Here is a 26,497-nt window from a genome sequence, read left to right as displayed (position 1 = left end):
CTCTATGGCGCAGAGGTATGGGCTGGCGCTCTTAAAAAGGAGGTATATCGTAAACGCCTCGCGCAAGTACAGAGACGGGGAGCTTTACGGGTGGCGTCTGCGTACCGCACTGTCTCTGAACCGGCCGTGATGGTGATCGCGGGAGTTATCCCCGTAGCCCTTCTTGCTAGGGAGCGTCAGGCCATATACAAGCGCAAGGGAGATGAGCCAAGGGAGGTGGTTGCTCGCGAAGAACGGCAACACACTCTAGACGAGTGGCAGCTCTCTTGGCAGAATGAAACTAGAGGCAGATGGACTGCGCGGCTCATCGGCAACTTAGGTGCGTGGCTGAACCGGAAGCATGGTGGGACTGACTATTTCCTTACCCAATTTTTAAGTGGGCATGGGGGTTTTTTAGTTTTACCTGCACAAGATTGGAAAGGCACGTTCTCCAGATTGTGTGTTTTGCAATGGAGTTGTGGACGACGCCCACCACACTTTTTTTTCTTGTGGAAGGTGGGATGGGGTTCGTCAGCAGCTCTATATAAACACAGGGGATCTCTCTCCAGACAACATTGTGGAAGAGATGCTGAGGACTGCTGACAGGTGGAACCGTGTTGCCCATTACGTTCGGGCCCTTCTCGTTGCTAAGAAGATAGAACTCGACCGCTGGAGGAGCCGGATGGCAGGGGGTTCCTTGAACTGACAGTTTCCCTTCCTCCTCTCCCCTCCCGTTGGTGAAAGGAATTCCCTGATTTGAAGGCTCCGCAAGGCGGGAGAGTTCGGGGACTAGCCCGAAGTAATGTGACAAACGGTTCCAGGCTAGCTCTCTCACGATGGGGAGGTGTTTAGTTGGTAGTCCGACGATTGCTCCCCAGTAGGCAGCCCAACTACTGATGGAACAACGAAATCGCAAGTTTGAAACTGGTAGTGAAGACAAGGCCCGACTTTTTCGCCAACACCTTCGGGGCGTGCCTAAAAGAAGGAGTATTCCCTGCCCAGTGGAAAAAGCAAACGTTGGTGTTGCTTCCGAAGCCTGGCAAGCCACCTGGAAACCCAGCGTCTTATCGTCCTATCTGCCTGTTGGATACAATGGGGAAGATGATGGAGAGAGTCATCTACAACAGACTCCTGCCCATCGTCGAAGCCAGCAATGGTTTGTCGGAACGCCAGTTTGGTTTCCGACGCGCCCACTCTACGGTGGACGCAATTAACATGGTGGTAAACCTGGCAAAAGTTGCACTGATTTCTGGCGGCTGTTGCGCCGTGGTGGCGCTGGAAGTCAAAAACGCATTCAACTCAGCCAAATGGAATAGAATTAAAGGGTCGTTGGCTGACATAGGTGTCCCCGAATATTTAGCGAATTCGGTGGAAAACTATCTCTCAGAGAGGACTGTCTGGTACGTGACGGATGAGGGTCCCAAAGAGTACATTGTCACAGCCGGGGTACCACAGGCATCGGTACTTGGTCCCCTGTGGTGGAATATCATGTATAATGGGGTGCTTACTCTTCCCGTCCCAGAGAGGACTACGATTGTCGGCTTTGCTGATGACCTAGTTGTGGTTGTTGCAGCAAAACACCCAGAGGATGTTGAGGTTTACGCGACGGAAACAGTGAGAGCGGTGAAGTCCTGACTAATCTTGCCGGATGCCAAAACGGAAGCGGTCTTAATAACGAACCGCAGGAAAAACAACACCGTGAAAATGGAGATCGGTGGACATACAGTCATATCAAAGCCGTCTATCAAATACCTGGGGGTAATAATTGACACCAAATTGAGTTTTAGGGAACACCTAGAGTATGCTTGCCAAAAGGCAGCCAGTGCCACCACGGCACTTGCAAAAATGTTGTCAAATATTGGTGGACCGAAACATTGCCGGAGGTTGGTGCTAGCCGGAGTGATGCGCTCCATCCTGCTCTACTCGTCACCTGTGTGGGCAGAGGCGATTGCAAACTCTCAGAGGCGGAAGCAGGTGAACTCGGTTTACCGGCTGATGGCAGTGCTTTTAGAACCACATCAGATGAAGCAGTATTGGTGGTGGCCGGCATGATCCCTGTTGACATTCTGGCTAAAGAAATGAGTGTCCTGTACCATCCAAGCCGTATAGAGGGGCATACACAACGTAGAAATGTGGCAAGGTCAGAGTTGCATGATCTGTGTAGCGTGACCCCGGAAAGCTTGGCTGCGGAGATGCTGGAGTCCGAGGAGGAGTGACTTACGGTTGGCTCCGCAGTCATCCAAATGGAGGAGGAGTTACTGAAAGAACAAAGAAGGAGGAAAGCCGCAAATAGGAGAATGACGAGTGCCTAAGAGTAAACGTACCCCGCGAAGTAATGTTTTAATGGTGGTCCCGAGGGGCTGGGGCTGCAGAGACCGGTGGTGATTTTTAGTGGGTGGGTATCCCACATGCGCCTGCTGTAACTCCGGCGTTGGAGGTGGAGGTGGAAAATCTTAGAAAGACACGTCCACCCCAGCTCCGCCGCCCGAACGCCGGAGCTACAGCGGGCGCGTGTGGGATTCGCACCCACTAAAACTACCCCCGGTCTCTCCAGCCCCAGCAACAGAATTGGTTTGTTTGTTCGAATGAGCTATATTTATGACTTTAATATATATATCTGTATGTTTTGCAGTTTGTAATATATGAGGACTATTTTGAATTTTTAGCTATGAACGAATGGAAAAATGTGAATGTTTATACCCGAAGCGTTGAGCTTCCAGTATTTCGACTTGTTTATTGCTACGGAAGATTGATGTCTGAACTTTTCGTCCTCAATTACAGAATCGTTCTTGAAGCCGATCTTGACGGTGCATGGTAGCGTTCCATATCATAACAATTTTGGCGCAGCCGGCAAGTACTATCATCACATTACATTTTGGTGCCGCCGGTGCAGTGGTGCCTGTGTAATAAATAATAAGAGCTCATCACGAGAGTTGATATAGTCAACTTGAACACTTTTGTGCAGAAAAGGAGGTACTCTTCTAAAAATGTTACAGAAGACATTAATGGACAAAATTGAAAGGGTGGAAACGTAAAGCCGTAACCTCCAAAAACTTGAACTCTTCGACAAGTCGGGAAGCCGGAAGCTACACGCTTCATGTATGAAAGGTTTTGTGTATCTCTTTTATAAAGAAGTTTGAGTGTACACTTGTCCCATTAGTATGTAGCATGTAATATATGCATATATTATGTGAAAATATCCACTTTCAAGTGATATTGACATTCAAAGTCTTGAATTTGCGCAGATGCGACAGCTTTGACATATTATAATTTCGTTAGTAATAGCGCGATTTGCATCTTTAATACAGCCTACATTGCTGCAAAATTAGGTGGTCCTAGAGTGAACTTAAGGGAGGTTTTCCTGTTAATTACTAAAAATTATAGTAATGTACTATTCTTAACTTTATTTGAACAGGTATGGGTAAGGAGAGTATTTTGGAGCCAAGGTACCATATAGTGGCAGCCTTTTGATTTTTTTCAGATTTTTCGATTGTGTAGTTTCTGAGAATGGGTCCGTTAGAGAAATGATCACTTTCAAGCCCCCGCACTTCCCACGTTTCTTACAAATGTCGAAACTAAGACTGGCTTCGAAAAGTACTAACCGAGACCTTTAATTTGATATCCCACATGACTATATTTGATGAAAATAAAATTTACACCCCCTTTTTGTATGTATGCCCCCCCCCCCTAAAATTCGATATGAAAGGATGTAACTCGTTATATGCGTGAGCGTTCACAGTTCCCACCTTTTAACCAAATTTGGCGTCAATCACTATAACCGTCTTCTAGAGAAATGCGTGTGACGGACAGACAGACATACAAACAGACAGTAAACCAATTTTAATAAGGTTTTGTCTTCACACAAACCCTTAAAAAACGGACCAGTATGTCAACCTTAAAAATTAGCATCAAGGAGGAGCAGTCACCGAGATGACTATGTAGTACCATCTTACCATCTTAGGAAGATCATTAGCACATAAGCTTCAATCGATCTATGAGGAAGCAAGAGAATTGAATAATCTTCGATATTCCGATTGCGAAACGTTAAATGGACATTTCGAATAGGCACAGCGGCAAAGACAGCAAAAAGTGACTCGAAATTAGGGACGTCACGGAGAAATTCAGAGCAGATTTATTGGCATTTGAGCAGTTCTATTTCCAAACGAAAAATAGTCCTGCAAAAGACATAACTTTAGCTGACAATAGTTTTGGTGTGAGTAACTGTATGCAAAATTTCCAAGAAATAACCTGCACTATAAATATTGGCAACCTGACTGGAAAGACCGAAGAACTCGTAAGAGCTCTTCGGAAAAGGAGCATTGATATCTACGGTCTACGAGAAACCCGACGGTCTGGTGCCCAAAGCGACATAGAACGCGAACGTGATAAAAATGGTTACAAACTTTTCTATTTTGGTAGCCCACACACGCAATACGGTGTTGGCACTGCCATTTTAGAGGGTTTCCGTGATGCCATTAAAGAAGTTGAATGATTTGGTGACCGGCTGATGAAGTTCACCATTATATCAGCAGATCGCACTCTCGCGTCCACATCACAGGCAGGTGTCGGCCTGATACCTGATGGTACTTATGAATACATGGTTTATCATCCTGCTCCATTTTATAGTGGGAGTGGTAAAATTCAAATCGACTATATTCTCATAAGACACTGACAATTTACCACCGTCACTGATTGCAAAGCCACCAATAGAATAGCGTGAGGAACGTACTGGCCCGCCGCGCATTAACTTGTGGCAATTTCATGAGAAGAAAGAAGAAATGGTCTCACTTACGCGATTACCAACCATTACGAATGAGGAAGAATCGTAGAACCAAGGTAAAGATATGATCCACAACGCGACCTATGCAACCCTCGGGGTCACCAAGCCAGGTAAGCGGTTCATCAATCGAGATTCTTGACTTTGGAATGGCGAGGTTCGAATGAAGCTCCGTGAAAAGAAATGCTTCTACCACAAGTCTCTCAACGTAAAATTTACAACAATGCGAACCGGACCCTCGGGATGGCGAGAGAGATCTGCCTCTGCGAGAAACTTGCCAAAGCTCACACCAACGCACACAGGATTTGAACACCTCTGTTGCGTTAATGATAAGAACGGTACTTTTGTCGATGTTTTGATTCGTTTAACATTCCTTACCCAGTTATGATAAACTTTATGAATAATCAATTTGTATTAACTTTATGGAACACTAAAGAAATGAGTTAGTTTCAAAGAATTAACATTACATAAATTCACACAACTATTAATTAGATCAACTTAACTTAACTTAATTTAAATTTAATTGAGAGGAGTTACCTCTCTTATCCTGCTTGATCTCTAACTGACAACGAAAAACAATTTTCGCTGTCAAAAATAGTTTTTGGATGTCACGGCCGCAATGATTCACACCTACGTGCGTCCGACATGCAAGTTCCGCCACAATTTTGATTGATGGCGAGAATATATTGAACAGATTTTAACTGAAGAATTTGTTCACCCTCCACTTTCACAATCATTGAAGGCATTTGGAAGGATTCAACCTGTGAGCGCAAGTGAAGTCGAGCAAGCAATAAAACGAATGAAATGGGGGAAGCCACAGGACCTGACGACATCGCATCCGAGCTCTAGAAAGCGAAGAGGTTGGGTCCTAACACTGGCTCACTGAATCTTCAATCCAGTTATTGGGGAAAGTAGGAGACCAGCTGACTGGCAAGGAAGTAACATAATTCCAATATTGAAAAAGAAGTCCAGCGGAATGTTCAAATTACCGTCCAATCTGGCTGTTGTTCCACACCACCGAGATTTTTGAAAGCAATCACGTGAACGTGAATCAAGCCGAGTCTTTCAAGAGCTATAGCTGCTGACGCAACACACGCTGCGCGGTTATTCACGGGGAAATAGCCTGAGAAGCATCGCCGTCTTTACATTGCATTTATGGATCCAGAGAAAGCGTTTCATCTGGTATGTTCTATGACAACACTTAGCGCCAGAAGAATTCGTGCGCTGGGTTCAATTGCTCCACCACAATCCGAAAAGTAAAGTTCGAAGTGTGGTGGGTGTATCAAAACCGCCTTGCGTCTCTGTCTGTGTTCATCAACTGGACACTGCTTTATGCAGATGATGCTTTCTTATCAGCTAACAGCAAAAATGATCTCGAACAACTTGTCCAAAAATGGAATGATCGCCTAATGCTACATGGTCTCAGATTGAATCTGAATAAAACCGAATTTCTGACGACCGATTTCCATGAAACAGGCGTAATCACCGTCAGTGGCAGCAACCTGCTACGAAATGGGCGATTTAGATATCTCGGCTCAACGTTATCAGCCAATGGAGAATTGCGTTATGGAATTTCTTCACGCATTAAGCAACTTGGATGAAGTGGTATTCCACGACAGGTGTTTTTTGCTGTCGACGTATCAACGATCGTCCCAAATCTACTATTTGCCGTAATGTCGTCCGCTCAATCGCTTTCTATAGTTCTCAGTGTTGGCCAACTATAAGAGTTTAAAGGTAATGGGGACGAAGATATTGCGTTGCACTAGTGGCGTGACACATCCGAAATGACGATTTCCGCGATCAATACGGGGTTGGACCGATCATGGAAAAATTGCGAGAGAGTCGTCTTCGATGGTATGGTCACCTCGAATTCGATGGTAACCGACCAAAAGGCCGGCCGAAACAACGGTGTCTTGATACGTTGGATGGGGATTTAAAAGCCTTGAGATTGCATCTAGATTAGGTTTTTGATAAAGCAAAATGGCGCAACTGATCGCGACGAAACGACCCCACTTGTGAACGGGACAAAGGCTAAAGAAAAAGTAAGAACCATGGTTACTAGTCCAGAGCAACAACCTTTCCAAATTTGCAGTATTTTGTGGAAGTGCCTAATTTGGCCAGCCAGTTAATTCCCTTTCGACTTAGGGGTAAGGTCTATCAATTAATTATAGGCAGCCATCCGTCGACCTTTGAAGAGGCCGAGAACTTACTGGTTAGAAATTATCTACCACGCAAAATATATCAGTAGTAAATAAATTGCTTACTATTAAGCTTTCCTAAACCTTGGATAGCTTTTATGTCTAGACTGGGACAGCAGACTAGCACTTGTAAGAAGGCAGCCACCTGGAAGTATGAGGCAGCGGCTAACCACATACATGCAGAACCAGACAGACTCTGCAATTGGTACATTGAAAAGTGGGGTAAACATCCCACATCGATGTCAATATCTATTCACCTTTGATTAACATTCGAACACACTAGAAAATCAATAGATGAACTTGACAAATGTCCAAGTAGAAGAAGAACAGACAGGAAACAATCGTCCAACCGTGGTGGACACACAGGGTCAAGCGAGGCCCTACAACACGTGCTTTTTGTCACAAAAAGGGCATATACACAAGGAATACTTCAACACCATATTGTAAAATATGTAAAAAGTATCATACAACCGTGTTAATCAAACCTGCCGTAAGAACACAACAGGATAACCAACCTGAGCCAGCAGTGTCTAGACCTGCAACAGGGAAAAGAAGTTGTCATTTCTGCGAACATTTAGCACATTTGGTGAAAGATTGCATATTTAAAGCAAAATGGGAAGCCCAACGTCAGGGAAACTCCCAAAGATCGAGTTAAAATCCGAGCAACAAAAGTAGCATAAGATGGCACACCTATGTATGTAAGACAATTTCATCGGTTCGGGTCCTTCTAGACACAGGTGGAGCTGGTTGTCAACATGGGCACGGAAGTAAGTATAATAAAGGAGCAATCGTTAAAGCCAGCACCGTAATAAAGCAAGGCAAAACTTGTATTTTGTAAACTCCGTTTGGGAAAAGGAAAACTTTAGGCAAACGCGGGGCAATATTAAAACTCTATACAGGAATACCTTGCGAGTTCCAGGTAGTAAAAGAGAGACACCGCAGTTGCTGGTGCACCTGGAAACAACTTCCTCTCTGCACACTATAATGTAGAGGGACGACATCAAGGAGAACTAGTGTCCCAAAGGGCTCAGACCTCAGACCTGCTGATCCATTGCAAGTGCCATTACATTAAGTAGAACTGGCATGTTGTACTGGGGAGATGGAATTGCAAGAATCCAAATACATCACCCAGGCACGGCGCTCAAGGGAGCACAATTGCCTGGCTAGAGCACGAGTGAGTACTAACAATAGATCGAGAACAGGTAAGAACAGACCCGAACCTGAAGCCAGAAGTTCTGGTGGATGCTCCTACTGCTGCGACTCTAGTCAGCCAGTGGATTTCTCGCAAGGAATTTAAGACCGCAGTGCAGAGGTGTTATTAGAAAGTTGAGTAGAGCGTCAGAAGGCCAGTCAGAGGGCTAACTAAACAGAGAAAAGATGCGGAATGACAACGAATAAGTACAGAGACAAATGGGAACATAATACAATGGAGATAAAATTAAAATAGCCAATGAGAGAACCACAACGTATTCAGGCGTCGGTCATAGTACCAGCGCAAGAGATAAGTGGCAGTGTCTACATTGGAAATAGTTTACTACCCGGACAAATCGGGAAGGTAGCCATCCTAGTCGTTAATAGTATGGAGACTTAGGTTGAATTAAAAAATATGGCATTACTACCTGACCCGCTTGAGGGGTATTAGATATACAATCTCGAAAATGGGCGTACTAGAGACAGTGACGAACAAGTAGTTCACCTTGGTCGACATTTACAGCCGATCGCCTCCAACAGAGTAAAGAACAAGCAAGGTTGGACCAGTTAAGAAACGTTGTGAATTTAGGGGCCAGTTGAGTAAAGAGGAAAAAGTTTCTATTAGAGAATCATGTAACGAATATCATGAAATATTCCATTTAAAGGGAGATAAGTTAACCTATACAAGGGACATCACCTACCAAATTCCCTTGTTGCAGGATCAGCCACCTATCAGCCAAACACGTTACCGATTGGCCCAGGTGTAGCGGAAGGCTTTGAACGACTAATTGGGTAGGAATAGTCCAAACAAGTAAGAGCCCATGGAATTCACAACTGTTGATGGATCCGAAAAAATCGGGACCTAACGAAGAAAAGAAATGCAGAGTGGTGGCCGATTTCCGTAAATTAAATGAGAAGATCATAGGGGATTCTTTCCCTGTCCTCGAATAGAGGACATAGTGGACTAGTAAGGATATTCTAGGGTATTTTTCTATACCGAACATAGCTAGCGGATACCATCAAGTATTAATGCACTGGAAAAATGGGGCCAATACTGCCTTCAGTACAGATTACGAGTTTAAACGTATCCCGTTTGCTTTAAAAGGGACTCCCACAGCATTCCAAAGGGTAATGAATTACATTCTTAATCGGATACAGAACCTGGAATGTTTCGTCTATCTAAATTAGGAATAGAAACTTATTTAAAAAACCTTGAAAACCACAATTGGAAGTTACGAAGCATGTTCCAGAGATTGAGAAAACATTTAATACCATTAAAACAGTACTCCTTTCACCTCCAATATTTTGCTATCCGGACTACTCAACTCCGTTTAATGTAACAATGGATGCGACTGGCGAAGCAATAAGCGCAGTGTTGTCGCAAGAATCTATAAGGAAGCGCGATTAGGCGGTCTACGCCAGTAGGTACCTGTAGAATAGCAAGTTCACGGTATAGACGGACCATAAGTAGTTAAAAGGGATCTTTAACGTATGGGATCCGAGCACAAGATTGATCAGATCTGAATATGACTAAAAGATAGAAAACAAACCAGGCAAGTACAACACCCATACGCTGAGTGGAATTCCACATGTATGGACACAGTAGAACAAGCGAAATAGTGAAAAGGCTCGGATATTGAATAATGACGCGAGCCAAAGCTCGTCAGCAACAAGCAACAGCAACACGAGGAAAACGAAAATTGAGTAGGTGACGGTGAGGAAGTAACGGTCACTCAAACAAACGACAGAAACCACCAAGTAGAAGTGTTGACCAAACCTAAGGAAATCGCTATCGTTTTACCGGACTACCATAGGAGGACACCAGGGGGTCATGGGCACATAGAAGAGACTGAAAAAAAGTACTGGTGCTTAGAGATGTAAGGAAGTACATTGGAAAATGCCACAAATGTCTGGCAATGAAGGCATCCTTACCCATCAAGAAGCCGATGTATTAACGGACATCGCCTTTTGATAAAGTCCTTTTGATAAAGGCCTTTTGATAAAGTATATAGGGACATAGTGAGTCCACTTGAAACTACGATTATTGGGAATCAGTACATCTTGATTTTCCAAGACAATCTTTGAAAACTGATGAACTGTTATGCAATTCCAAACGCGGAAGCGGAAGCCGTTGCGCAAGTTTTTTGATTAAGTAGTACCTCGATATGGAATACCAAAGCGGCGAGTAACATCATGGAACAAACTTCCTGAGCGACCTGTTTAAAGGAGTCTCTATATTGTCAAAAATAAAAAAATGCAAACTAGAGGGAACTCTTCGACCGCTGGTGGAATACTCTGGTAGCATATTAGATGAAAACCCGAAAGTAGTATTTAAGATCTGCGACATTTGTCTAATAACAGCAGTACACGTGGCAATAATAAACTGACTCCGATGGAGTGCGTGTACGTGTGTACTTTTGAGTAAACAACAGCTAAAGAAGCAATACAACGGAAGAAGTGGACACAACAATCCGCATCCATTAGAAGGGCACAACAATAGATAACAATTGCTTCAAGCTGTATAACGTCTAGCCCTCTCAAAAATAAATCCACTAAAATTCTTCTGTTTCAGAAAAAAATGCTTAATCAACTAATGGCCGCAAAAATAATATTCATTATAACCGTCGAAACAACCCAGGAGTGATACACGCTGGTTCCATTGAACTCGACAGGTGTAATCTTCGAGCAATTAGGGGAGCTATGGACATACCAAACAACCTAGAGTGTGATCATCGAACTGGACCTTTCTAAATTATAGCACCAGCTGTTACTGGCGGAAAGACAAAATCGTTCGCCAATTGTCCCGGGGCCAAAAATCAACTACCAGCGACTGCATCTGTTAGGAGGAATACAATCGAATATATGTCCAAACTATTCGAAAATGAACAGAAGCATTGGAACAATTCTTGGTCAGGAACCGTGTTAGCCGATCCCTAGTAGGTGGGGAAGGTAATGCTTTTCATTTTTTCTTTGGGATGGTTGACAACGAGGATGAGAAGGACTTGTACCATAAAATCAATACATTAAAGTTGGAGATCAATAAATGGGCGGAGTTAGAGAAACGCCAAATAAGTATAGTAAAGACAACCGTCCATACTGTCTGAACCGCTAGCAAACGCCAGCCAACGATATCAAGCCAGGTCAATGTGCTGCATCATGTAGTAGAAAAAGCAGCGAAGATACAAGTGTTTCCAAAGATATACCACTTGATATTACAACTATTCGAGCTGGAAGGTAGACAACAAATATTTTGGGACATAGTAACCGACGCCCAGAGCAAAAGGGTTGGTAGCACCTAACCAAATAAAATTTGGGGTAGGTTATAAGGAATGACTGCCCCTTTTCTTCAGGGTAGCAGAAGTAAAAATGCAACGATTGATTCTTGGTAAAAATCGTATTGCCCAGTTTTCAACTGCCCCGGTGTACGACGTGCAGAGTTCACCCAGATGTGAGTATACGAAGCAATTCCAGTCACGGAATACTCGCACATGGCCCTTTAAAAGAGTACTATTCCACCTAAGGGAAATCAGTGATTTCAAACAAGTAATAACAATACTTGGCAATATAATCTATATTAGTAAATTAAACGTGCCGTTAATAAACACGGTTTTAACCAGAGAATGTCTGCTTTTGATGATGAATAATCCTTTAAACACGACCGTCAAGTATCCAAGTAAGTATTAGGAGAAACAGTCCGTGCAATTCATCGGCTAAAAAATTATAAGTCGCCAGGAGCCGATGGAATTACAGCCGAATTGGTTAAATATGGAGGCGACCAGTTTCACCAAGTGGTTCATCAACTTGTGCTCAAGGTATGGGACAGCGAATCAATGCCTGACGATTGGCAACGAGGCATTATCTGTCTCATACATAAAAAGGGAGATATCACACAGTGCAGCAATTATAGAGGTATCACGTTGCTGAGTACCATCTATAAGATATTCTCCACTATCTTGCTAGGCCGGATAGCCCCATACGCCCAGAACATCATTGGCCCATACCAAAGAGGCTTCACTCCAGGCAAATCAGCAACAGATCAGATTTTCTCTCTGCGGTAGGCGATGGAAAACTTGTTGGAATATGGACAACAGTTGCACCATCTGTTCATCGACTTTAAAGCCGCCTATGATAACATAGCCAGGGTAAAACTGTACACGGCCATGAGAGAATTCGGTATCCCGACGAAATTAATAAGACTGACTAGGTTGACCCTGACCAATGTGCGAGGTCAGATAAAAGCAGCAGGATCACTCTCAAGACCATTCGACATCAACAACGGTCTACGACAAGGGGATGCGCTATCATGCGTCCTCTTTAACCTGGCCCTCGAGAAAGTGATCCGTGATGCCGAGGTAAATGCAAGAGGTACGCTCCTCTTCAAGTCCACCCAACTACTGGCCTATGCTGACGATATCGACATCATGGGAAGAACCACCCGAGATCTACAAACTGCCTTCATCCAGATCGAGCAGGCGGCGCGAGATCTTGGGCTGCACATCAATGAAGGCAAGACAAAATATATGGTGGCAACGTCAGCACCGAAGACGAATCAACCAACAACATCAAACCGCACTGGCCAGACAGGAAGAATCAGGATAGGAGAATACAACTTTGAGACCGTTGACAATTTCTCCTATCTAGGGTGGAAAATCACAACCGATAACAACTACGATGATGAAATCCGCGCACGGTTGTTGTCAGCCAACAGAGCCTATTTCAGCTTATAAAGACTGTTCCGCTCGAAACGTCTCACCATAGGGTCAAAGCTCTTACTGTACAAGACAATGATCTTGCCAGTCCTCATGTATTCCTCGGAAAGTTGGGTTCTTAGCAAGAAAAATTGCGAACTCTTGGCCGCCTTCGAGAGAAGAATCTTCCGAAGAATTTTCGGCCCCCTACATGAGGATGGACGATTCCGTAGCCTACACAATGATGAAATCTATGAGCGATACCATGACCGTCCGGTTGTGGATAAAATCCGGCTCAATAGGTTACGGTGGACGGGTCACTTAATCCGTATGGATGAGGATGATTCCACCCGGAAAGTCTATAAGGGCAATATCTATGGTAGAAAAAGAAGACGAGGCAGACCCTGCCTAAGATGGAGCGATGGCGTGGGTCAGGACGCCAGACAGCATTAAGCATTAAGGCAGGCCTAGACCAGATACCGGTTGTTGCGCCGTTGATGATGATGATGATGTCAAGTATCCGGGGAGATTACAAATTTTCCCCGGAAATATGATTTTAACAAGTCGGAATACCGGAAGCTCGGCCGTTCAGATATAAAGGTTTTTCTATTCATCTTATGTGAGCAACTGTCTAAGCTCGTTTTTCCATTCGTACATAGCTAAGAATGCAAAAAGAATCCACCATTTAATGCCAAATAAAATATACATATATACAGACATATTAATAATCGTTGACGCAACAATCCATATTGAATCAGGGCCTTGTAGTGCGTTAGATCACCTCATTCAAGATCGTAACGGTACACTACAGTACACTGTAGGAGGCAATGTGGTCAGCATTGCCTCGCCCGAGATTATTACCCTGATTTCACTCAGGTACTCATTCACAGTTGAGTCGACTGGTATCCGACTTCAAATCACGATACAAATCCCACTGCCACCAGCAAGATTTGAACCACTCTAACCACTGAGCTATTCGGATACTTACAGGATACTACAGTTCTAAAACATGGTAATAAACTATAATATTATTAACATAATTTGTGCAGATATCGGATGTATTTTGAGGTCTAGATTTTCTGGCCCAGTTTCGCAGATCGTGCATATAAGATGCGAAGACAAGCACGAAATAATAAAACTTAGCGAGCAGGATATTCTAACGATAATAAGCCCCAACTGCGGGATTGAGATCGAATTTCAAAACTTCAATATAATGGGAGCATTAAAAAACCTACAATTTTCAAACAACCACCTGTTCGAACACTGGTCGTGTTGAATCTCCAGGAACAACTACATAAACTCCAGGCTCTATCTCCTATCGAGCGAGCACACACATGATATCGGTGATTAGTCCACAAGTGCATCCGTTAAAGAAATCATCACTTTCACTCCTCAGCTTTCCAACTAATGTCAAAACTAAGACTGGCATCGAAGAGTGCTAATCAAGACCTTTCATTTGATACTCAACATAACTATATTCAGTGAGACCGACGGAGTCCTTATTTTCAACGTAGAAAGATGTTACTCACTGCGTGTCTGGGCGTTCACAGTTCCCACCTTCTCACCAAATTCCGTGTTAATCGGTATAGCCGTTTCTGAGAAAAGTGCATGTGACAGACAGATAGACGGACAGGCAGACAAACTAATATTGAACCGATTTCAATAAGGTGTTGTTTTGAAAACAAAACCTTAAAAATCAAGCAGCGATCACATACCTAAAACATAACTAATATTTATGTAGAAACAAGCCGGAATACCGCACGCTTGGCGATTCGTATATAAAGATTTTGGGTTCATCTTATGTGAGGAAATCTCTATGAACGTTTTTTCCATTTTTCCATGGCTTTTTCACAAGCGGGGTCGGCTCATCGTGATCGGTTTCGCCATTTTATTTTATCAGATTCCTGATCTCGATGCAATCGCGAGGCTTTTAAATTCCCATCCAGCGTAGCAAGCCAGCGTTGTTTCGGTTGGCACGCCACTAGTCCAACTCAACATCTTTGTCTCCATAACCGAAAGACGTCGTTCATTGTCTTTTGTAGTCGGCCACCACTCAGAACTATAGAGAGCGACAGGATGGACGACATTGCGGTAAACTGTAGATTTGAGGCGTTCGTTGATACACCAGTTGTGGAACGCCATTTCATCTAGGTTGCGTTAATGCGTGAAGCAATTACATAACGCAGTTCTCCATTGGCTGACAACATTGACCCGAGATAAGGCCTAAACATAGTTACGATGCGTGCAGAAGAATAAAGATTTCATGTCGGCAAAGTTCGCTTCACGTCGGCAAGGATTGTTCTGATGACAGATTGCCCCATTTGCTTTTTTTTCGGCTGCTACTTTTGAATGTAATTAATTTACATGAATCCGTTTTGGGAACTGCGAAAGGCACCAATTGCGTTGCAAGTGGTCATTATTAATGTCTTTGAGTTAATCCCGTCGCTCCCATTCACAAAAATTAAATTTAACCCGGAGGCATGCTCACTCTTAGAGGCATTAATTGTACGATTTTCATAACATAAAATATGCACGCAGGTCGATTGTCCGTCCACAAAATCGCGGCATTGCACATGATCTCCACGTTTCTACAATTAGCTTATGAATCTTCCTATATTTTATGCTATGAAATTCAAACAATTAAATGCCACTAAGAGCGCAGATACCTCCGGCTTTATTTTTCCTGAATGAAAGCTACGGAACTAATGCAAGTGACATTAATAATTAGCACTTGCAACGCAAATAGGGTCTTCCGCAGTTCTCAAAACGAATTCATTCAAATTAATTACATTCAACAATAACTGTCGAAACCGAAAAGCGCAACCATATTGCATTCGATTTTCCGAACTTCTCTGCGTGCCGCATTGCGCATCGGACTTGCTGTATATTGCCTCATACAAGTCCGTGTAATGAACTTCATTTGACATTTCTCTCACTGCTGACGGACGTGTTTGGTGTGTTTGGACCTATATTTAAATCGCTCAGTTCTGGGCAGGTCACTACCGCTGACAGTGATTGTGCCTGTTTCATGGGGATCGATCGTCAAAAATTCATCTTTATTCAGACTAAATCCGAGCCTGTGTTGCATGAGGCGATTATTCCATTGGACACGTTGCTCGAGATTTTGCTATTAGACGCTAGGAAAATATTATCTACATAAAACAGTGTATAGGGCGCTGGACGTTGGATGTGCCGTGTGGCAAGAACAAAGAGGAATGGTAAGAGGGTGCTTCCTTGATGAAAATCAAAAGAGGCACAAAGCGGTTTTGATACACCCGCCCCACTTCGAACTTTACGTAAAACATTAGCATAAACCTGAGGGGGGAGGGGGGGGGGGTAAGTTTCGAGAATATGGTAATATACAATTATTAACTTTATTTGTGCGGAAGTCGGAATGGAATGTATTTTGAAGCCTAGATTTCCTTTAAATACATCACCATCGGCGCAACAACCGGTATCCAGTCTAGGCCTGATTTAATCAGGAACTCCAGACACCCCGGTTTTGCGACGACGTCCACCAATTCGATATCCCTAAAAGTTGTTTGGTGGTGTCCTGATCTACGCCATCACTCCATCCCCCCTCTCCTCAGGGATCGTCAGCCATCACTCCATCTCCCCTCTCCTCAGGGATCGTCACGATTACGGGTCGCTTACGATACGGGGTGTGGCTGGCATAATACCTGCGTCCTAGTTGTAACCTCGAGAGCCGTCGACGACTCCTTGTCGACGTCGATGGGGTGATTTCAGCCTAGCTCTGCCAAGGTGAGACATCGGGACGCGCAGACGGAGAGAGAGACTCGCAAAGTGATGCGGCACCTGCAACGCAGATAGGAACCCAGCCCATACCACACAGTGCTATAATTGTGAAAAGAGGCACAGTGGAAACTGCCGAAACTAATCAAATGGTTTCGAATATAAGCCGAATGGGAAGACTGTCGACTACTCTGGCGCAAGCTGAAGAGGAAAGGCTTATTAAGAAATGTACGGCAGTTGTGAAGCACATGCGATCTGCGACGTTCCTCCAGAAAAACGTCGGCAAGGGAGTGAAAAACGGGCTAATTGAACTAGACGAGCTCCTGGACAGGATTTCATACTATAGGCGGACATGGAAAGTAAGACAAAATCCGCAGGAAGCAGAAGAAACCGCGCTTCCCGACGAGAACGGATCGCTGACAGCCCATTGCAGAGCGAACTTGGTAAAAAACGAAAGGAGGAAGGGACATCTGAGGGAGACTTCACCCAGGTACTCTCCAGGGCTCAAAAGAAGAAGGCGAAGAGGAACAAAAGACAACAACACGTCGCGCCATCAGAAAAACCTCTGCCTAAAATTAAGGCGGAGACGAAGAACGGAGCACCAAAAGAAAAGGTGGGGAGACGAAGGAGGATTAGACCGCCAGCTTTGCTTATTAAACCGACGGAAGGCAAGACTTCTGCGGAAGTCCTCAGTGAAATCCGTTATAGGATTAAACCCGGAAATAATGGAGCAGAAGTGTCTTCCATTCGTAAAACGAAGGGTGGTGGAGCCTTAGTCGAACTAGGCCCGAAGACTATAAATAAAGTCACGTTCTGTGAAGCAATCAAGGGGCTTCTGGGAGAAAAAGCTTCGGTTTCCAGCCTGGAACCCACGTGTTCTTTGGAAATCCGAGACCTTGGCTGTTGCACAAAAAAAAAAACGAGGTAGAAGAGGCCATCAAACGCGAATGTCCGGAGGTAACCAATGCCCGGATTGGTATCACCTCTGCGAACTCCCGAGGTCAAAAACTCGCTGTGGTGGTAGTCGCCGAGCAATCCGCGAGGAAGCTTCCAAACAACGGAAAAATAAGAATTGGTTGGTTAGTGTGTAGGATACGAATCCGGGGCGCCCCAACCAAATGTTACAGATGTTTGGTTATGGGCACACATCTGCAAACTGTCGGGGACCTAACACAAGGGCAACATACCGTAAATATGGTCAGGCAGGTCATAAAGCAAACACCTGCAATGAAAAGGAAAGCTGCATCCTATTTAAGGACCGTGGCGCGACTGATGAGAGCGTTGCGCACGCTGCGGGATCGGGGCGGTGTCCAGTTTTCAGAGCAGAACTGGAAAGAGCTAGGACACGGTCAACATGATTCGTATCCTACAAATCAATATGCACCGGAGTGCAATCGCTCACGAGTTGCTCGCGCAGTTCGCTGTGGAGACCAAAGCTGATTTAGTACTCGTCAGTGAGCAGTACCAAAACAAGGGCACAGTTTCATGGCACCCTGTCATATCAAGTACCGCTGCCATCTTGGTTCGGGACGGCACCGTCCTTAGGGTTCTTGCTCAAGGCCGAGGGGACGGCTTTGTCTGGATTCGGTGTTCAGGGTTTTTTAGTGTCTATCTTACGCCGAATGAGACGATGCCGGACTTTCATCGCAGGCTTAATGCTTTGGAGGACGCTTCAATCCTAGGGCGCTTGAATGGGGCATACCCCACGCAGATTCCAGAGGGAAACGAATTCTGGAAATGGCGGCGAGAATAGGACTGGTAGTTCTAAACACCGGATCTACCCCAACGTTCGGGCGCCCGGGCTGCGAGGGAAGCGTTCCAGACGTAAATTTCGCGTCGGAATCACTGGTGTCGCTGGTGGACGGGTGGCGAGTTCTGGAAGACTTCTCGGCAAGTGACCACCAATACATTGCTTTCGAAGTGATGGACACAAACTTCCGGTTTGCGCCACCCCGGCGATCTTTCTATGCATGAAACGTCACGAATATGAATACCGGGAAGTTTGTCGAAACTCTGGGAACAGGTGGGGCCACGCTGGAGGGTCCTCCTGAGGGCGGTGGGGCCGCAGCTGACACTGTCGTAAATGCAGTTATGAACCTGATAACGATGGTCTGATTAGCCTCCATACCCAGGAAGACATTGAGGCGCGGTAAACCTTCTATGTATTATAGCTCTGGCCAAGCTCTGGTCAATAAGGCGGATTTGCGCTCAATATAATTCGTAGGCATGTCGTGTTTTGCGAATTATATAAATGAGCATTCAACATCTGCGAGCCGCTACGGTCACGCTGCTCCCAGGGCAGAGGTGAGGCAGCGTTTGACGATTTGCCTCTGCCCTGGTAAGAAACCGTAAAGCCGTCGTCGCTTGTCTTCTATGTATTGGTAGGCAGTGGAAAGCGCAGAGTTCCGGAAGGAGTGTCACAGGCCCCGCCGCTTAACACAATGTCTAGGCGACTGGGAGGAGGCATGTACCATAATGATGGAGTACAAATCAGCCAAAAGGATACTCCGCAGCGCAATAAACAAGAGCAAAGCTCGCTGCTGGAATGGAGAAGAAAAGTTCGTATCTATGCTATTTTACATTTCGGGACAGATTCTACAAAACTACTTCGGGAGTAGCGATGGTGAACCCCCTCTCGCCGTTACTCCCTGAAAGGTTCATGTCATCAATCGAAGAAGAAATTGAATCGAGGGGAATAATGCCTAAAGTATGGTTTAGGTATGTAGATGACGTATTTGCGATCGTTAGAAGGGACGACATAGACATGGTCATCTCCTCTATAAACAAAATTCATAATAAAATCGAGTTTACACTAGGCGTAGAAAGGGATGGGGTTCTACCTTTCCTGGATCTAAATGTCGTCAACTCTAACGGAAAGCTTAAGTTCGCGATATACCGTAAGCCTACATCAACGCAGAGAACGATACCGGTAACTTCACATCACACATTTTCCCAAAAAATGCTGCCTATAATTGCATGATTCACCGACTGATCACATACCCTCTTTCAAAATACGGTTTCAATAAAGAACGACAGTACATTATTGACACCGCTATTAAGAATGGGTATAATTCTCAGACCATTGAGAAATTGATTGGAAGGAAAGTCAGGCAACACAATAGGTATGCCTATACAACGCTATTTTCGTAGCAGAAGGAGGCAACCACCCGACGAATAAGTATCCCATATTCCTACCTATTTAACAACATCACGAATTGGGCAAAAAAGTACCAACTGGAAATCGTAGGTTCGAGTCGATCATCCACCTTTCGGAGTTTACTGGGAAGCGTTAAGGATCCTTTGGGAGCGGATGAAAAAAGCGGGATTTACCGAATAACGTGCAGCGACTGCAATAAAATATACATAGGACAAATGAAACGCGGGGGGGGGGGGACTATCTGAGGAATCGCTCCCTGCTGTATGAAACACTAGAGGGTCAAAGGAGGATGGAGGTCACGCCGGACCTCTGGAACGCTACCTATGACAGTCTACTTAAACTCGACATGCCAGAAGAGTCGCGTCTGGTCGGTGCAAATGATGTCGCAGCGCTTGTTGCTGGACGCACTGTCAAACAGGCGCAAAGCAGACTCGGCATATTGATGCGACCGGTAAGCGGATGGATGACTACTCATGGTTTCAACCTTGCACTGGAAAAGACCGAAGTAGTCACCCTGACTAAAAAGGGTGAGTCGATAATCGAGCCAAAATCAGCAGTAAAGTACCTCGGGTAGACTCTTGACTCAAAGATGCGCTTTTTTGAGCAAATCAATGCAGCAGCGAACAAGGCTGTAGCTGGAGTTTCGGCGTTAAGTAGGCTAATGGCAAACATTGGGGGTCCTACGTCTAGTAGGCGACGTCTCCTGATGAGCTCAACGCAGTCTGTCCTGCTCTACGGCGCAGAGGTATGGGCTGACGCTCTTAACAAGAAGGTATATCGTAAATGTCTCGCGCAAGTACAGAGACTCGGAGCTTTGCGACTGGCGTCTGCGTACCGCACTGTCTCTGAACCTGCCGTAATGGTGATCGCGGGAGTGATCCCCGTTTCCCTTCTTGCTAAGGAGTGTGAAGCCATGTACAAGGGCAAGGGAGATGAGCCAAGGGAGGTGGTTGCTCGCGAAGAACGGAAAGGTACTCTGGACGAGTGGCAGCTCGCGTGGTAAAATGAAACTAGAGGCAGATGGACTGCGCGGCTCATCGGCAACTTAGGTGCGTGGCTGAATCGGAAGCATGGTGATACTGACTATTTCCTTACCCAATTTTTAAGAGGGGATGGAAGTTTTCAGTCTTACTTGCACAAGATTGGAAAGGCGCGATCTCCGGATTGTGTGTTTTGCAAAGGAGTTGTGGACGACGCCCACCATACTTTTTAAGATTTTGTATAAACACAAAACCTTATTAAAATCGATTTACTGTCTGTCCGTCTCGGAGACGGTTATAGCGATTGACACCAAATTTGGTAGAAAGGTGAGAACTATGAACGCTCACGCATATAGTGAGTTACATCCTTTTACAATGAATTTAAGGGGTGCGCAAAGTCGTGAATGAGTGGTCGGTCAGGAACAGTCTGTGCATTTAGCCTTCTGTAATCCCTACAGGGGCGCCATTCGCCGTTTGGCTTAGGGACCATATGGAGTGGGGAAGACCAACAGCTCTTTGAGGACCTGCAGATACTCTGTTGAACGAATTGTTCAAACTCTTTCCGTGCAATAGCCAGTTTCTGGGATGGTAAAGGGCGCACCTTCGAGAAGATCGGGGAAGCAGTAGTGTTAATGTGGTGCTGCACATTGTGCTTCAGTTTTGGAGAGACTACACTTGGTAGTAATCTGGCTGAACTTTTGGAGAAGTGCCCGAACACGAGAGTCGGTAACGTCTTCTAAAAGAACGAAAAGATTATTGCCTGGGTGGGAAACCATTTGTCCCGTCGAATTAAGGTTGGTCGTGGAATCTATAAGAGACTTGTTTTGCAAGTCTACCAGCAATCCATAAAGACACAAGAAGTCTGCGCCTAGTTTGGGAAAGCTGACATCCGCCAGGATGAAACGCCACGAAAATGTCCTACGCAAGCCAAGACACACGTCCACCCGTAGGTGTTGATACGGGAGGAATTTGCCGTTGCTAGTTTCAGGGATTGTGTAAATAGTTTATGGTGCTGGGGTACGGGAAGAACCGAAACTTCCGCACCAGTATCCACGAGGTAGTTGCGCCTGCTAAGAGGGTCGTAAATTGGTAGGCGACGTGGCGCTGCGTTCTGGGTGGCCGTAGCCAGCACCCCCGCGGGCCTAGTTTTTTGGGGCAGGCGTGAATTTACAAGGGATTGTACATTTAGTGGCAGACCGCGAGTGAGCTCGTGATCTGGCGCCCGAACGCTGAGCGTCCAGCATCGCCCGCATCCCGGCCACACTGGCTGTTAAGGCGACTATTTCGCGCCTTAAGTCGCCCACCTCGTCCGATGACTGTTGAACGGCCGCTATGGTCGAGCGTACGTGCACCTCGTGCACTTTGTCGGCCGCAGCTGCCAGCGCCTCCAAGGAACCTGAGACGCACGCGAGGACCGCCTGGGTTCCTTCTGCGAGCCGACGCAGCCAAAGGGACTTCATCAACTCGTCGTCGATCTCACTCTTATTCAATTGCTTCATTTCACGCAGCAATTGGCTGGGAGTCCGATCTCCCAACATTAGGCCTGCCAGCAAGTGATCCAGTTTTGCTGACTCACTGACAGGCGCCTGATTAATTCGGTTTTGAGCAGTGAGTTCGAAGCCAATCGGACACCAGCACGATGGACTCCTCGTCCAGGCCGACCACCGCGTGATTGAAACGGGTCGCGTCCGCTCTGATCCCGGTCATCTGGAACTGTGCTTCCAAATGCATGAACTACAGTTCGGGGTTCCGCCGCCAAAAAGGAGGGACGCGCACGGCGAGGGCGGTCACTTGCGGGTCCGCTGGACCTGCCGCGTTTTTGCCGTCAACTGACATTTCAAAAGACTAATAACTATGACGCGAACTTGTGGGAAGGAAACTGCGGTAACACCGACTTCAGCCAAATCCCTAAACGACACGGCAGGCCGCACCTTCAAATGACCGCACGAGCGAAATTGAAACACCAACGACGTAAAAAGCTCGCCAAGAGTTGAGAGCGAGTGAAAAGAGATCCGCCGATGCAAACACCTCGACGCCGTCTCTTGCGACGATGAAATTTTATAATTGCCACCTTTTTTACTGACTTAGAGTAAAATACAATTAACTTATTACAACTAAAACGGTGGCGCCTGCTGAGGAGGCGGCAATGGTGGCGGAGCCTTCGGCTCCTGCTGCGATGGCGATGGCTGCGGCGGTGATATTGGTGCCGGCTACGGCGGTGAAGTCGGCGTTTGTGATGGTGACATTCGGCTGGGCTCGTGTTGACGGCGGGGGCTGCGACGTCTGTAGCGATAGCAGTGGCGTCGACGGCGATAGTGGGGCTGCGGTGACGGCGGCGGCTTCGAACTCTGCGGCGATGGTGGACATAAGTGCAGCGACGAAAGTGGCTGCGGCAGCGATGGTGGCTGTGGCAGCGATGGTGGCTGTGGCAGTGATGGTTGCTGCGACTGCGGAACTCTTACTTCTCTCCAATTTCTTCGTATTCCTCAGGCAATTTCGGAAAGTGACGAAGAGAAAACAGCGTCATCCACGGTGACCTTACTAAATTTCCTATCGACACCAGTGATTGCTGCGCATTAGATGGGGGCTGTTGTTGCACCTGTGACCGTGAATTATGCTGTGGTGGTTGTTCCAGCTGCCTGTCGGGCGATTTGTTGATGTGAATGATGATGTGCTTGTGCAGTTGGGTGGAATTTTAGCGGTCGTTGGCATTGGCTTAAACAAATTCGAACTGCAATGCAGCTTATTGATTGAATCCGTTAGGAAGCGACTGGCTAGTGAAAGTGCCTCGTCTGCTGGTGCGGAGCACCTCTACTGCTGTTCATTGTTCTTTTTTGTTGAGTTTTTCTATTTTGCAGGTTCTGGGAATTCGGGACCTTAGTTGTTGATGCTGTTGGTGCGAGTTTCGGGGTCACCAATTTAGAAGTTAAGAAGAACGATCTTCACTGGTTATAACACTTCATTTATTTCATAAAAACAGTGGCACTGACAACAACAAAGGATGAATTTCATAGAAAATTTGTATAGGAATCTTTTCACATTTTCCAACAACACAACTGGCGCTAGTTATTTTTATTATTTTTCTGACATCTTGTATCTTTCCCTTCTCATTTTTTTCTCCTTCCAAAATGTGACATTTCTCGTCACCTACTCTGCTCTCCACTCCTGTAGCGAGGTCTAAACTGAGTGGAGAGCGCCGGTGACGTCATCTCTTCGAAATAAATTTCGAATGCTGCGAATCCTGCCGCGCCACAGAATACACAATTTTAGAAAGTTGGAAAAAACTCCAACTACTATTAAAAAGTTATAGAAGGTCAAAGTTGTGTATTTCACGTGAATTTATAGCAATCTAAGACGTGTACAGAAAGTGATCTCATACAAATGCAGAGTTTTTTTAGCTATTTTTAGTTGGTTTTATATATTAGTATCAATTACTCGAGGCAGCACACACACGCGTATACATATATGCATCTGTACATACTAATGGAGTTGAGGATAGTGTCACATTTAGTAGATATATGAACATATGTGTCTGTTGGATTTGCGCGCGGGGTAAGTCGGAGATTGTCAGATAGGCACAATGGAACGAATGGAAAAAAAGTGCATAAGATGAACACAAAACAAAAGCTTCCGGTATTCCGACTCGTTTTTGAGGTTTGTGTGAAACGAGGTGGTAATCCCTCCTTTTAAATATAATCGCAAACATGTAATGGGTACGAATTATATTCAATTCAAATCCGTAGTTGAGACCTAAACCAGGCCGAAGTAAATTTTTTGTTGAGAGGAAGTAAGTTGCTTCTCAAGTGGTCCGGTCCATTACCAAGTCAGTGTGGACTCAGGATTCCCAGCATCCTCAACAAAAAATTTGCTCGGGCACATAACATGAATACAAAACCTTTATACCCGAAGCGCCAGCTTCCGGTATTCCGGTTTGTTTTTATGAGGTCATTAAGAGTGTAAGAAAAGAATGAAAACTGCAGACAAATTTTTATTAATAAAGCTTTATTGAGGCAAATATAAAATCCTTAAAGGCAAAGCAAAATCTACTCACATTAATTTTTAAAAAAAAATGAAGTTTAACAAGTTTGCGTATGTGATCTCAAATTGAAACTCGGCCACTCAGAAATTTTACTTCCGTATGAATTGTTAGGGTAAAATTTTTAAAAATTAATTTGAAGGATTTCAAGGATTTTATATTTACATGAATTAAGCTTAACGAAAATAAATTTATCTATTTCCTACAGAATAGAAAGAGAAAAAATATATTAGTATCCGAGTTTCATCTTCAGCTACTATACCTCTTTAAGTTTCCACCGGCTTGTTGTACTGCCCGGCTTCTACTGACATTACCGCATGGCTTCAGACAAAATTCGTAAGTTTAGTTTAGTTTAGTTGACTGGGGAGAGCCGCAGCTCCGAGCATTCAGGCCATTGTTTGGTCCATTGTACTATCCCTATAAATCGCCTATTCCCTTAGCTTAGCGAATCTGAAAACATTCTTCGGAGGCAGTTTTCATGTCCTACTTCTTAACAACAAGAATGCCGCTCTGGTGACCTCAGGTTATTTCACAAGGATTTTCGCCCGCCGTCAAGAGTTCGAATTTCTCCACTCGACTGTGTGAATACTTGCAATTTCACCCTTCATAGTATACTTGACAGCGGATGGCCGGATGCCAAAAGCTGGTTTTGGTCCCACTATTGTGGATCCAGCCCCTTGGCGAGCCAATCTGTCAGCCTCCTCATTACCACCGATGTTTGAGGGCACCGGCACCCACATCAGGAATGTTCTTCTGCTGCCAATGAAATCAAATAAATCGATCCGCCTTCCACGACTGACACGTTGGTGAAGATTATAAAGTCGGCAATTTGAAAAGAATCACGGCCATTTATCGACGATTCTTCTCTTTTGGTGAGTACGACAGCGTATGTCTTTTCAAAGACGAATCTGGAAACCATATGATCGTTTGGCATCAGAGCGACCGAATGTTTGCCAAAAAATTTCCAGATAGACGCATGACCGTATTATTGCCCGCCTTTCCACGCTCCAATGGTATCGAGTCTAAATGCGTCGTTGGCTGCTTTACGTTTCACCTCCAAGTGAATGGGGGGTAAATTTAGAATAGCTTCAAGGACCGCAGTCGGCGTAGTACGCATTGCTCTAGTAATACTGAGGCAACCAAGCCTCTGAATATACGTTAGCAGCTTCCTGCTGTTAGCAAAGTTCAGTCTCGGCCACCAAACGATGCATGCATACATCAAAATCGGTTTTATTATATATGTACAGGTATACAGCTAATGTATCCGTTTTGGTGAAAGTCCCCAGGTCTTACCTATCGTAGTCCTACAGCTATCTGATATTGTTCCTGGATGTGGTGCCTTCACGCTGACTTGGAATCGAAGTGTACTGCTAAATATTTGACTGTTTTTGCCATCCCCTGCACTCATAAAATCAGGGGTACAATGGACGCCAGTAAGTATGTGAGTCATGTGAATCCCTACCTGAACTTATTTTCTAAAATATAGTGAGCAAAATTAAAATCCGGACACTGTAAGAAAAACATAAGTGTTCAGAAACGATTTAAAAAGAATTGTTGTTGTTGTTGTTTTTGTAAGAACATAACAAGCAGCCTGTTGTTACCCGCAAATTAGCAATTGGCTATGTCTAGTCAAATCCATCTCACAACGACGTGTATATGAAGCTAAACAATAAGAAGTATTAACTAGTCATTTTCTATTTTTTTGATGTCACTATCACGATTTTGTAGCTCTGTCCGG

At 45.0% G+C, this 26,497-nt stretch overlaps 1 protein-coding gene across 5 annotated transcripts in view; it reads right to left on the bottom strand.

Moving 5' to 3' along the window:
• The window catches only part of LOC119653869 (UDP-glucosyltransferase 2-like), a 201,106-nt gene that overhangs the window by 37,903 nt on the left and 136,706 nt on the right, over nucleotides 1–26,497 (bottom strand). The gene's annotated exons all lie outside the window — the stretch shown is intronic.

The sequence above is a fragment of the Hermetia illucens genome, chromosome 1 (genome assembly GCF_905115235.1).
Source record: "Hermetia illucens chromosome 1, iHerIll2.2.curated.20191125, whole genome shotgun sequence".
NCBI classification, from domain to species: domain Eukaryota; kingdom Metazoa; phylum Arthropoda; class Insecta; order Diptera; family Stratiomyidae; genus Hermetia; species Hermetia illucens.
This window is presented reverse-complemented; position numbering and strand designations above follow the sequence as displayed.